Source organism: Jaculus jaculus, chromosome 8, assembly GCF_020740685.1.
Source record: "Jaculus jaculus isolate mJacJac1 chromosome 8, mJacJac1.mat.Y.cur, whole genome shotgun sequence".
Classification (NCBI taxonomy): Eukaryota; Metazoa; Chordata; class Mammalia; order Rodentia; family Dipodidae; genus Jaculus; species Jaculus jaculus.
In genome coordinates, this window is record NC_059109.1 from 141,216,827 (window position 1) to 141,230,667 (window position 13,841).

Sequence of the window (13,841 nt, forward strand, 5' to 3'; positions counted from 1 at the left end):
CACAAGGGGACACACGCATCTGGAGTTAGTCTGCAGTGGCTGGAGGCCCTGGCACGCACGCGTGCACGCGCGCACACACGCACACACACTTTCTCTCTCTCAAATAAATAAAATACATTTTTAAAAGTTAGAAATAAAAAAAACTGAAAAAAAAAAGAACCTATGTGTTAAAGTCATAAAATGGAATAAAACACAAGGAAACATTCCTAACATTGGTTTTGGTGATGACAAACACAGGCAACAAAAGCAAAGCAAAAAACAAAACAAACAAAAGAAGCAACTTAAGGGAGGACTGGCTTATTTCTGGCTTACAGACCAAGGAGATGAAGTCCAGGATGGCAAAGAAGGCATTAATGAAAGTGGCAGGAGCCTGAGGCATCTGGTCACCCTACATTCACAGTCACAAAGTAGGGAAATGTGGGTTGGAGAGATGGCTTACAGGTTAAGACTTGCCTGTGAAGGACTCTCCAGATCCCATGTAAGCCGAATGCACAAAGATGAAACAAGCACAAGGTCGCACATGCCCACTAGGTGGTGAAAGCATCTGGAGTTCAATTGCAGTTGCTGAGGCCCTGGTGTGCCAATTCTGTCTGTCTGTCTGTCTCTTTCTCTCTCTAAAATAAAAAAAATAATAAAAAAAAAACAGAAAGTAGAGGAATGCTACCACTCAGCTTCCTTCCTCCTTTAAAACACACACACACACACACACACACACACACTCACAAGCCAGGAGAGGAAACAGACAGAAAGAATTGGCATACCAAGGCCTCTAGCCACTGAAAACAGACTCCAGATGCATGTGCCACTTTGTGCATCTGGCTTTACATGGGTGCTAGGGAAATAAACTCGAGTCATCAGGTTTTGCAGGCCATCACCTTAACCACTGAGCCACCTCTCCAGCCCTCCCTCCTTTTTATTCAGTTTAGGACCCCAGCACATAGGTCGGTACTATCTACATTCAGGGTAGGTCTTCCCTCCTCAGTTAATTCTTCCTGGAAAGGCCCTCACAGACAAACCCAGAGTTTGCTTCCAAGGTCATTCCAGATTCCACTAAGTTGACAAGATTAACCATTACACAAATTCAGTATCATCAAAACTAGAAACTTGATGGGTATGGTAGTGCACACCTTTAATCCCAGGCTGAGGTAGGAGGATCACCTTGAATTTGAAGCCAGCCTGGGCTACAAAGTGAGTTTCAGGTCAGCCTGGGATAGTGAGACCCTACCTCAAAAGAACCAAAATAAATAAATACTTTTGTGTATCAAAGTATACTACAAGAGAAAGAGGCAATCCACAGAATGGGAAAAAGTATTAACAAAACAAATTACTGACAAAGGAGTAATATTCAGAATATAGCTGCGTGTGGTGACACAGGCCTTTAATCCCAGCATTTGGGAGGCAACGGTAAGTGGATTGCTGTGAGTTTGAGGCCACCTTGAGACGCCACAGTGAATTCCAGGTCAGCCTAGGGTATAGCAATACCCTACCTCACAAATTAAAAAAAAATAATAATAATAAATAATAAATAAAATGTGGGGGCTGGAGGAGATTGCTCGGTGGTTAAGGGAACTTGCTTGAAAAGCCCAATGGCCTGGGTTCAAGTTCCCCAGTACCCATGGAAAGCCAGATGCACAAAGTAGCACATACATCTGGAGTTCATTTGCACTGGCAAGAAGCCCTAGTGCACCCATGCTTTCTCTCCCCCCCCCCCTCAAATAAATATATTTTTAAAAATAAGGGCTGGAGTGATGGCTTAGCGGTTCAGGCGCTTACCTCCAAAGCAAAAGGACCCAGGTTTGATTCCCCACAACCGACACAGGCCAAATGCACAAGATGGCACATGCATCTGGAGTTAGTTTGCAATGACTGAAAGCTCTAGCACTCCTATTTTCTCCTTCTCTCTCTCTCTCTCTCTCTCTCTCTCTACCTTTCTCTCTCAAGTAAATAATTTTTTAACTTTAAAATAAAAATAAGAATAAAATGTAGGTAAAAGAATGGATGTTTCTTCAAAGAAATAAACATACATAGGTCTATAAGCACAAGTGATGACAGAAGCTGGGCATCACTAGCTACCAGGAAAAGAGGAAACTCACATTATCAAGATGTGAAAATAGGGCTGGAGAAATGCTTAGCGGTTAAGCGCTTGCCTGTGAAGCCTAAGGACCCCGGTTTGAGGCTCGATTCCCCAGGACCCACATTAGCCAGATGCACAAGGGGGCACACATGTCTGGAGTTTGTTTGCAGTGGCTGGAAGCCCTGGTGTGCCCATTCTCTCCCTCCCTCCCCCCCCCCCTCTCTCTGCCTCTTTCTCTGTCACTCTCAAATAAATAAATAAAAATAAACAACAAAAAAAATTTTTAAAGATGTGAAAATAAGAGTCTGGGAAGGAGACTCAGTGGATAAACACTTTTCATGCAAGTTTCAGTACCTGATTTCAGATCCCCAGAGCCCATATAAATGCCAGATGCTGTGCATCTATAATCCCAATGGTGGCAAAAAGGGAGACAGATACAGAATTCCTTGCCAGCTAGCCTGGGGAACGCAGCAGGGATCAACAATGAGATCAAGAGATCTTGCCTTAAACAAGGTAGAAGGCAAGGATTGGCACCCTAAATTGTGTGCTGTGGCATGTACATGCATGTGCTTACACACAATAGCATTACATACCATATACCCCCCCCCCGCAAAAAAAAGTGAAAATAGGAGCCAGGCAAGGTGGCACACACCTTTTAATCCCAGCACTCGGGAAGGCAGAGGAAGGAGGATCGCAGTGAGTTCAAGGCCTCCCTGAGACTTCATAGTGAAGGTCAGCCTGGGCTACAGCAAGACCCTACCTCAAAAAACAACAACAAAAAGTAATGAGTCTAAAAAAATTAATAAATAAATAAAATGTAGTAAGATTTTAATGTCTGATACAACACGTTGATGAACTAAAAAAACATTTGAGCTAGAGAGATGGCTCAGCAGTTAAAGATGCTTTTTTGGAGCCGGGCATGGTGGCGCACGCCTTTAATCCCAGCACTTGGGAGGCAGAGGTAGGAGGATGTCTGTGAGTTCAAGGACACCCTGAGACTACATAGTGAATTCCATGTCAGCCTGAGCTAGAGTGAGACCCTACCTTGAAAAGCAAAAGAAAAGATGCTTTTTTGCAAAGGTTATGACAGTATGGCTGATATTTTTGTTTTTTGTTGTTGTTATGAGAGAGAGAATTGGCACCCCAAGACCACCAGCCACTGCAATTGAACTCCAGATATGTGCACCATCTTGTGTGCATGTGCGACCTTGCACAATTAACTCACCTTGTCCATCTGGCTTACATAGGATCTGGAGAGTATAACATGGGTCCTTAGGCTTTGCAGGCAGACACCTTAACCACTAAGCTATCACTCCAGTCCTTAAAGCCACTCTTAAAGACAGTAACTATGTTATGCATATTGTTTTTAATATTTTAATTTATTTGCAATCAGAGAGACAGTCTGAGAGAGACAAAAAGAGGAAGAGAATAAGCCCACCAAGGTCTCTTGCCACTGTATGCACCTGGCTTTATATAGGTACTGGAGAATCAAACTCAGGCTGTCAAGCTTTGCAAGCAGGTGCCTTTAACCACTCAGCCATCTCTCCAGCACATCATGCTACTTTGTTTTTGTTTTGAGGCAGGGTCTCACTCTAGCCCAGTCTGACCTGAAGCATAGTCCTCCTACCTAAGCATCCAAGTGCTAGGATTATAGGCATGAACCACCATGCCCAACTATGCTATTTTTTTATTACTTTATTTATTGTATGGGGGGAGGGAAACATACGCATGCCACAGCACATATGGAATTGAGAGGACAACTTTCAAGCCAGTTGGCCTTCCACCTCCTTTGAAGTAGGGTCTCTCATGCAATGCTCTGTTTGTGCGCTTTGGGGATATTCTCCTATCTCTGCCTCCCTTCCTATAGTAGGCACAGTTGTATTATAGAAGCCTACTACAGCCTCTAGCTTTGATGTGGGGTCTGGGGATCCAAACTTAAGTACTCAGAGTTGCACAGCAAGTGCTTTATCCACTGAACTATATCCACTGAGCCACTAACCCAATTATGTGTATGTTAACATAACAAAAGTTTAATATGCCCAGCATGGTGGCATATACCTATAATCTCAGCACTTAGGAGGTACAGGTAGGAGGCTCAGAGTTCAAGGTCATCTTCCCATACATAGTGAGTTCAAAGCTAATAAACTTCATGAAAACCTATTGTAGCTTTTTTTTTTGGGGGGGGGGATTCAAGGTAGGGTTTCACTCTAGTCAAGGCAAACCTGGAATTCAATATGTAGTCTCAGGGTGGTCTTGAACTCACAGCAATCTTCCTACCTCTGCTCTCAAATGCTGGGATTAAAGGTATGCACCACCACATCTGGCTATGAAAATCATTTATTTTTAGTTTTTTTGTGAGAAAGAGGCAGAGAGAGAGAAAATGAGCAAGCCAGGGCCTTCAGCCACTACAAACTCCAGATGTGTGTGCCCCCTTGTGTGCATGTGCAACATTGTGTGCTTACATCATTGTGTTTCTGGCTACATGGGATCTGGAGATTCAAACATGACTTCTAAGGCTTTGCAGGCAAGCACCTTAACTACTAAGCCACCTCTCCGGCCCTGAAAACCAATTTTAAAAAATTATTTATTTATTTATTTATTTATTTATTTATTTGACAGAGAAAGAGGGGAGGGGAGAGACAGGGGATGGGTGTGCCAGGGCCTTCAGCCATTGCAAACAAACTCCAGGCACATGCACCCCCTTGTGCATCTGGCTAATATGGGTCCTAGGGAATCGAACCTGAGTTCTTTGGCTTTGCAGGCAAACACCTTAACCCCAAAACCCATGTAAACCAGATGCACAAGGTGGCGCATGCATCTGAAGTTTGTTTGCAGCGGCTGAAGGCTCTGGTGCACCCATATTCTAGCCCCCCATCTCTCTCAAATAACTAATAAAAAATGTTTTTTAAAAAGTTATAATGCTACTATAAGAGAACAATTCATTCAGATTTGATACAAAGCTAGGCATGGTGGTGCACACCTTTAATTTCAGCACTCAGGAGGCAGAGATAGCAGGATAGCCAAGAGTTCAAGGCCACCCTAAGACTACATAGTGAATTCTAGGTCAGCCTGAGCTACAGTGAAACCCTACCTCAAAGAAAAAAAAAATAGATACAAGCTATGAAATGGAGAACAGCCAAAGATGGAGGTGGAAGCCTTTAATCCCAGCACTTGGGAGGCTGTGAGTTCAAGGCCAGCCTGAAATTACAGAGTGAGTTCCAGGTTAGCCTACCTCAGGGGAATAAAAAAATTGAGAACATGCAAACTTGCTAAAAAGAAAAAATTTTCAGGACTTTTATCACAGTAACTGTTCTTTAATTTTTTTTTTATTTTTATTTTTTTTTTTTTTTTTGAGGTAGGATCTCACTCTAGCCCAGGCTTACCTGGAACTCACTATGTGGTCTCAGGGTGGCCTTCAACTCATGGTGACTCTCCTCCCTCTGCCTCCAGAGTAAAGGAGTATGCCACCAAGCCCGGCAATCATGGTAACTGTTAATAACTAGTATACCACCAAGCAGAAAGTATGTCCAGGACTAAAGCAGCTCTCAAGCAGATGATGACACCCATACTCCAACCAGTTCTCTGTAATTAAGAACCAAGTAACCAAATCAAAGAACCAGTCATAACTCATGTTCCTAGGGGGACCCAAGGTCTTTGCTAAACCACACCCAATCTATAGCTCCAACATGTTTCTTCCTTCCTTCCTTCCTTATCTCTCTCTCCCCCCCACCCCTCCCTCCCTCCCCTTCTCCCTCCCTCCCTCCCTCCCTCTCTCTCTCTCTCTCTCTCTCTTTTTTGTTGTTGTTGTTGTTTGGGTTGATTTTTCAAGGTAGGGTCTTGCTCTAGCCAGGGTGACCAGGAATTCACTATGTAGTTTTAGGATGGCCTCAAACTCCTAAATCTGCTGGGATTAAAGGCATGTGCCACACCATGCCTCTTTTTTTTGGGGGGGGGGGTTGAGGTAGGGTCTCCCTCTGGCCCAGGCTGATCTGGAATTCACTATGTAGTCTCAGGGTGGCCTCAAATTCACAGTGATCCTACCTCTGCCTCCTGTGTGCTGAGATTAAAGGTGTGCACCACCACACCCCCCCCCCCGTTTTTCTTTTTTTTAAGAGATGATTTTGCTAAGAACAGACTGCCTTCAAACTTGTGGTCCTCCTACTTCAGCCTTTTCACCTGAATTACAGACCTGTACCACCAAACCTGGCTCCCTCCAGCACTTGAATGCTTTTATGAATGCTTCTACTGGGATGAGGAACAGAAAACCTTCAGATTTGTCCTGGTTTATTTTCTCCCTCCAAATATGTTCTTGTCTTGTTTCTCAGAGGACTGGGGTCTGACTGGGGACCATCTTCAGCTGCTTCTCAGGCAGAAAAGTATTAACAAGGATTCATGTACACTGGAAAACTACATAGTTCAGAGACAATATTTTTTTCACTAGTATAGTGTCTTTGTCTTCAAAATAATGAACTTTAAACAAGCCTAAAACTGTTGTGTTTTTTTCTGTTTTGTTGAGGTAGGGTTTCACTCTAGCTCATGCTAACCAGGAATTTACTTGTAGTCTCAGGTAGCCTTGAATTCATGGCAATCCTCCTATATCTGCCTCCCCAAGTGCTGGGAATAAAGGCATGCACCACCAGCCCAGCCCAAAACTTTTAATTTCATTTAAAATTATTCCACTGAGCTAGGTATATGGCATATGTTGTACACACCTGTAATCCCAAGCACTTGGAAGGCTGAGGCCAGGAGGTTATATGGTCATTTCAAGACCAGCCTGAACTGCAAAGTTTTACGCACTTCCTATGAAAAAACAAGTTCTTACCAGGTATGGTAGTGTGTGCCACTCAGGAGGCAGCGGAGGACTGCTGTGAGCTCAAGGCCACCCTGAGACTACATAGTGAATTCCAGGTCAGCCTGGGCTACAGTGAGACCCTACCTCAAAAAACAAAACTAGCAAGCCAGGTGTGGTGGTGCACACCTTTAATACAGGTCAGCCTGGACTAGCATGAGACCCTACCTCAAAAAAACAAAATAAATAAATAAATAAAAATTAAAAAATAGGGCTGGAGGGATGGTTTAGCAGTTAATGCATTTGCCTGCAAAGCCCAAAGACCCAGGTTCAATTCCCCAGGACCCACGAAGTGGCTCATGTATCGAGTTTGTTTGCAGCAGCTGGAGGCCCTGGTATGCCCATTCTCTCTGCCTCTCTCCCTCTACCTCTCTCTGAAATAAATAGAAAATAAACAATAAAAATAAATAAAGGCTGGGTGTGATTGTGTACACTTTTAATTCCAGCACTAGGGAGGCAGGGGTAGGAGGATTACTATGAGTTCGAGGCCACACTGTGACTACATAGTGAATTCTAGGCTACCTTGGGTCTTAGGGTGAGAACCTACCTTTAAGAAAAAAACTAGAGCCGGGCATGGTGGCGCACACCTTTAATCCCAGCACTTGGGAGGCAGAGGTAGTAGGATTGGTGTGAGTTCAAGGCCACCCTGAAACGACAGAGTGCATTCCTGGTCAGCCTGGACTACTGTGGAGCCCCTACTTCGAAAAAACAAAAAAAGGAAAAAGGAAAAAAACTAAACAAAAATAATGTAATTAAATTTATCATGTCATAGTGTATCTTTATACAGTCCATTTAATTTTAAGAATGATACAATTGAAACTAATATCAGGTGTTAGCAAAGAAATGGAACTATGCCTTTAATCCCGGCCATCCCGAGACTACATAGTGAATATATAGGTCAGCCTGCGAAATCACGCACACCAAAAGAACAGGAGGGGAACTTTAGTTCAGCATACGTCATCAATTATATGTATGAGTTAACCAAATTGTGACTAATGGTTAACAATGAGCAGAACTGATTGGGTTTGGCTCCCACTGAAGACAATGACCCATTTAGGTCCTACCAGTGGGTTCTTATCAATAGTAGCCACCAACAAGTCCCGGGTCCACAATCAGTATGATTCCCACCAATGAGTGCTTATGAATACGGTCCTGCTTCCTACTCCTAGGTCCCTACCGATTCGGTTCCGACACAGGGATTCACAGAAACGCGTTACGTTACTACCAGCGGGCCCACATCAATACAGGTCCCACCAACAGGACCATGCTGACGTGAGTTCCTTTCCCAGTCTCCGCCTGCTCCCAAGCCCCCCAACACCCAAGGCCCGAGGCGCCTCGGCTTCCACTAAGAGCGGCCCTCGCCGCCAGCGACATCAAGATGGAGGCCGGAAACGCGGCCGCCTTCGCGCCGCCTGCCTCCCGCCCGCCCGCCTGGCGCCCGTGCCGCCCGCCTGCCTGACGCCGTCGCGCTTGACGCCGCCGCCGCCGCCCTCGCGCGCCCGCCGCCCCTCCCCCGGCCTCCCCTCCCCCCGCCGTAACGTCCTGACGCTCCGCAGGGACCCCTGACTGGACGGCGGCGCGTGAGCGGCGCGAGAGGACTCGCCACGGGGGGGCGCGGGCGCGCTAGCGCCGCTTACCTGGGCCTACGCGGGCCTGCTCGGGCGCCCAGCGGCGACAGGGGCGGCGGCAGCGGTCGGCGGCGACGGCCGCGGGCTTCACTCCTTGTTGGGGATTCGGCGGCGGCGGCGGCGGCGGCGGCAACGCGGGAGCGCGCTTCCTAGTGACGCAGAGGGCGGGATCGCGCACGCATGGGCCCGATGGGTCCGCGACTTATTTGGCGCTCAGCTAGGAAACGGGCGGTGCCATGAGATAAGGCCTGGAGGGGCCTCGTTGCGCGTGCGCGGGCGGCACAGCTGAGTCTGCGCAGTCGCTTGAGGGTCTGCCATTTACGGCGTCTGTCTGGAAGGTCGCGCGGTGCGGACTGGTCGCTTCAGGGAGCAGTGCACACGCGATGGGGGCGGAGCCCAGGTGTTGGTACCTGCAATCCAGCCTCCTGGCTGCAGAGTCAGATGCTGCTCTGTTGTGGTAGAGGTCTGCTGCGGGACGGACTCTGCTTTGAGTTCTGAGGCACACAGACACAGTCACGGGATGATGGATACCAGCGAAACAGCGCGGTCTGGTTGGCGTCCTCACTCGGCTGGGTCCCATGTTGTTTTGGTTTTTGATTTTTTTGGGAAGTAGGAGTACAGGAGACTGCAGTATTGTGCTTTCTGAACCTGCTCAGTGCCAGCTACCAACTTGTTATGAAAGTTAAATAAAAAGGTCCCTCCGAGGGCTGGAGAGATGGCTTAATAGTTAAGGCGCTTGCAGCAAAGCCTGAGGACTCAGGTGCGAATCCCCAGTACCCACGTAAAGCTAGCTGCACTAAGTGATGCATGCATCTGGAGTTTGTTTGCAGTGGCTGGAAGCCCTGGTGTGCCCATTCTCATTCTCTCTCTCCTTGCAAATAATTTTGTTTTTGGTGCCGAGGACTGGACCCAGGGGCTTGCGCTTGCTCATCCACTGAGCTAAATCCCCAGCCCCCAAATTTTATTTTATTTTAATTTTTTTTCTTGGTTTTTCGAGGTAGGGTCTTGCTAGTGACTAAGCTGACCTGGAATTCACTAAGTAGTCTCAGGCTGGCCTTGAACTGACTGCGATCCTCCTACCTCTGCCTCCCTAGTGATAGGATTAAAGGTGTGCGCCATCATGCCCAGCGCAAATAAATTAAAAAAAAAAAAAAACTTTTATCTTTGAGCAGTAACAGTCACATAAGAGAGTCTTGAGGAAAGCAGAATGTAAAATGACAAGCATCTATCAGCCAATATTTGTTAGAGTTCCTTGCATGTGAGAACCACAGACCAGGCCCAACGTAGTATACTTATCTTGGCTTTCATGGAGCCTCTGTATTGGTTAGACATGCTTTTGGAGATAACGACTCCCTTAACCCCCTTGTGCTAGTTTCCTCTCTGCATTGTAGTGGTGGAGACAGCCCATTCTTGACCTAGCACTCTGTCCGTAGTCACAGGAATGGGATCAGGGTGTAGGATCCTTGGGTTTCCCTCCCAGTCCATGACTGAAAGTGTTCAAAGTAGAAACAAATGTTTGCTTGGGACTGAGCAGCAAAGCTCACTGTTAGTAGAAAGGCTGCTGGAATGGGAAACTTCCAAGCAAACAGTGGAGTTGATACTATAACTAAAAGAGCTGCATTTGTTTTCAGTGATGTTGAATGTCATTAACACTGTTGAAGCCAAAGAGAGAGAGGTCTAAACTGGGCATGGTGGCACATGCCTTTAATCCCAGCACTAGGGAGGCTGAGGTAGGAGGACTGCCATGAGTTCGAGGCCACCCTGAGACTAATAATGAATTCTAGGTAGGTTGGGCTAGCGTGAGACCCTACCTCAGAAAAAAAACAAACAAAAAAATACTGAGCTTTGGGGACTGGAGAGAGGGCTTAGCAGTTAAGGCAGTTGCTGGTGAAGCCTAAGGACCAGTTCCAATTCCCCAGTACTCACATAAGCCAGATGGTTTGTTTGCAGTGGCTGGAAGCCCTGGTATATCCATTCTCATATTCTCTCCTTCTCTGTCTCTCTCTCAGAAATAAAATATTTTTAAAAAACTACTGCGCTTCTGTCATTGCTGCTTATTTTTGCTTATCATATGATAAATGTACATGTTTGTTGTCTTGGATATAAATTCCAGTCAGGTCAAAGGGTAAGGCTAGAGTGTCTGCGATTGGGATGAAGGTCTGCATGAAGAGGGGCATCTATTAACGTCCCATGAATGGATATCTGCTGCTGGGTAAATAGATTGAGCTGGGCCCTTGATCTTTTTTTTTTTTTAATTTTGTTTATTTTTTATTTATTTATTTAAAAGTCACAGACAGAGAGAGAAAAAGTCAGATAGAGAGAGAATGAGCACACCAGGGCCTCCAGCCACTGCAAACGAACTCCAGACGCACGCGCCCCTTTGTGCATCTGGCTAATGTGGGTCCTGGGGAATCAAACCTCTAACTGGGGTCCTTAGGCTTCACAGGCAAGCGCTTAACCGCTGAGCCATCTCTCCAGCCCTGAGCACTTGATCTTTCTTCTCCCAACCTCCAGGAAGTTTGGAGATAGAAGTAGATGACCCAATTACCATATTGTGCAGTGCATACAGTCTCTTCCTACAGTCTACAATGAACTGGGAAAATTAGTCAGTTTCTCCCTCCTGCTCAAGAGCCACAGCTTCTGATCACTCTAACCCCTGAGGTTAGGCCCACATTTGCCTATGGTCAGCTCTTTTCTCTGAGCAGAGCCCTGACAGCAGAGGGGGTTAAAGCTTCGGGTTTCAGAGCCAGTTGTTAGACTTCAGGATTGACCAGAGCAATGTGAGGAGTACAGGAAACAGAAAAGAAAGCCAACTTCAACAGCACAGTCTTTTTTTTTTTTTTTTAAGGGTAGGCTCTCACTCTAGCTCAGGCTGACCTGGAATTCACTATGTAGTCTTAGGGTGGCCTTGAACTCTGCGCAATTCTCCTACCTCCACCTCCCGAGTGCTGATATTAAAGGTGTGCACCACCATGCCTGGCTAAAACACAAACTTTTAAAAAATAATTTTTATTTATTTATTTATTCATTCACTTATTTGCAAGCAGAGAGAGAGAAAAAAGAGACACAGACAGAGAGAATGAGTGTACCAGGGCCTTCAGTTGCTGCAAACAATCTCCAGATGCATGAACCACTTTGTACACATATGGATTTATGTAGGTACTGGGGGATTGAACTCAGGTCATTAGACTTTGTAGGCAAGGGCCTTAACCACTAAGCCATCCCTCCAGCTCCAACACAGAATTATTTTTCAGAGGGGGGTCTTTTAAATATTTTTTATTTGTAAGCAGAGAGAGAAGAGAAACAGACAGAACGGGCATACCTGGGCCTCTAGTTGCTGCAAATGGACTCCAGACACACAGGCCACTTTGTGCATCTGACTTTACATGGGTACTATGTAATCGAACTCAGATCGTTAGGTTCTGCAAGCAGGCACTTTAATCGCTAAGCCCTATTTTATTTTTTTAACTTTGATCAGCATATATTCATTGTACAAGTTAGTGGGTTTCATTATGACGTCTTCACACATGTATATCATAAACTTTGATAGGCAGTTTCTTGGGCCTTAGAGGCTAGCGGGATACCGGGAGGAAATTTAGGAATGCCAGGAAAGGCTGGTGGAATCCAAGGATACCTGAGTAAGGAGGAGGAAGGAGATTTTAAGGGCCTTCAGGAAGGGGAGTGAGGAGTGGGATTCTTTTTCTGTTTCTGGATTTCATGGGCATTTATTAGGGTTCTATGGAGTGCCTGCAGAAACAGGGAAGTGAGGTTTGGATTGTCACATCTCTACCCAGGGAGGCTCATTCTTCATCCAAGCTCTGGGGTAATAAGGTTTAGTCAATTTCCTTAAAAGTACATAGGCATTATTGTGGTTTTGGGAACACCTGTTGGGAGCCAATAGACAAGAGAGGCAGCTCTCTTAAAATCTAACATTTCAAGCTTTTTGGGTTACATTTAAAAAAAAAAAAAAAAAAAAAAAAAACCATGACGGGCATGGTGGTGTACGCCTTTAATCCCAGCACTCAGGAGGCAGAGGTAGGAAGGTGTGAGTTCAAGGCCACCCAGAGACTGTACAGTGAATTTCAGGTCAGTCAGCCTGGGCTAGAGTAAAAAAGAAAAAAGAAAGGAAGGAAGGAAGAAACTAAAAACTAACACAGAATTTTTACTGGAATATACCAAGGGGCAGCCTTTTCCCATAGAAAATGAGACTGGCAGCCCCCTTGAGCCAGCAATTGAGAATTTTAAAGAATTAGGCTTCAGGATAGCCTGAGATGGGAAAAGTCGGGGTAGAGTTAAACTTTACTTTTCCTTGGGAGTAAACAATGGGAAGATAGAGGTTCTTTGTTTACTGATCACCTGCTTAGAGGGGTTTAAGGCTATTTCCCAGATGGCCTGATAACTCCCTGAATTTGGCTATATTTGAGCTTGTAAGTTTTACAGTCCAAAAGAATTTTTCCATGGTGATTCACAAATCCTTCAGAAGCTGCTCCCTGCATGGATTCATTTCATCAGCCAGGGCTTCTGGCTGTCCCCTTGGAATTCACAAATTGACTTCTAACTTCAAGATGATAGTGGTAGAAGGTGGGGCTTTTAGGAGGTGATTTGGTGCCCTTATAAAGGAGGCCCTTGAGAGACCCATTGCACATATGTGAGTAACATCTGTGAAGCAGGAAGCAATCTTTCCCTGACACAGAATTTGTCATGCCTTGATCTTGGGCTATCAGCCTCCAGAAATGTGAGCAGTGAATATGGGTTGTTTATAAGCCAACTAGTTTAGGGTTACTTTATTTTTATTTGGGGGGATTTTGATTTTTGAATTTAGGTTTCACTGTAGCCCAGGCTAACCTGGAACTCACTCTGTTGGCCCAGGCTGATATCAAATTCACGGCAATCCTCCTACCTCTGCCTCCTGAGTGCTGGGATTAAATGCGTGCTTCACCATGCCTGGTTTGGTTTATGGTTATTTTGTTACAGCATTCTCAGCAGTAAGACAACCAGTGTTGTTAGCCCCCAGAAAAATAGAGAAATACAACAAAAACATGAGCATTGATGAAATGAATAGCCAAAAAGCTCCCAGCTGCCAGAGTTTTGGTTGTGTGAACACCAGCTCTTGATAATAGTGTTGGATTATAGCCACAGGACAAGACTACTATGCCACTTGGGTACAAATCATCAAATAAGGGGGAGACAGTACAGTTCTTCCTTATAGTGAAATTCTAGCTAACAAATACAGTAGAAAATAGAAGATTACCAATACTTATGACAGACAAAATCCACCCGGTAGATGCTA

At 45.4% G+C, this 13,841-nt stretch overlaps 1 protein-coding gene across 1 annotated transcript in view; it reads right to left on the reverse strand.

Annotated features, from left to right (window-relative positions):
- The window catches only part of Gmeb2 (glucocorticoid modulatory element binding protein 2), a 49,784-nt gene extending 41,176 nt beyond the window's left edge, over positions 1–8,608 (reverse strand). Inside the window, exon 1 of the mRNA XM_045156875.1 lies at positions 8,561–8,608. The gene's annotated coding sequence lies outside the window, so the exon portion shown is untranslated. The remainder of the gene's footprint in view (positions 1–8,560) is intronic.
- Positions 8,609–13,841: the final 5,233 nt, after the last annotated feature.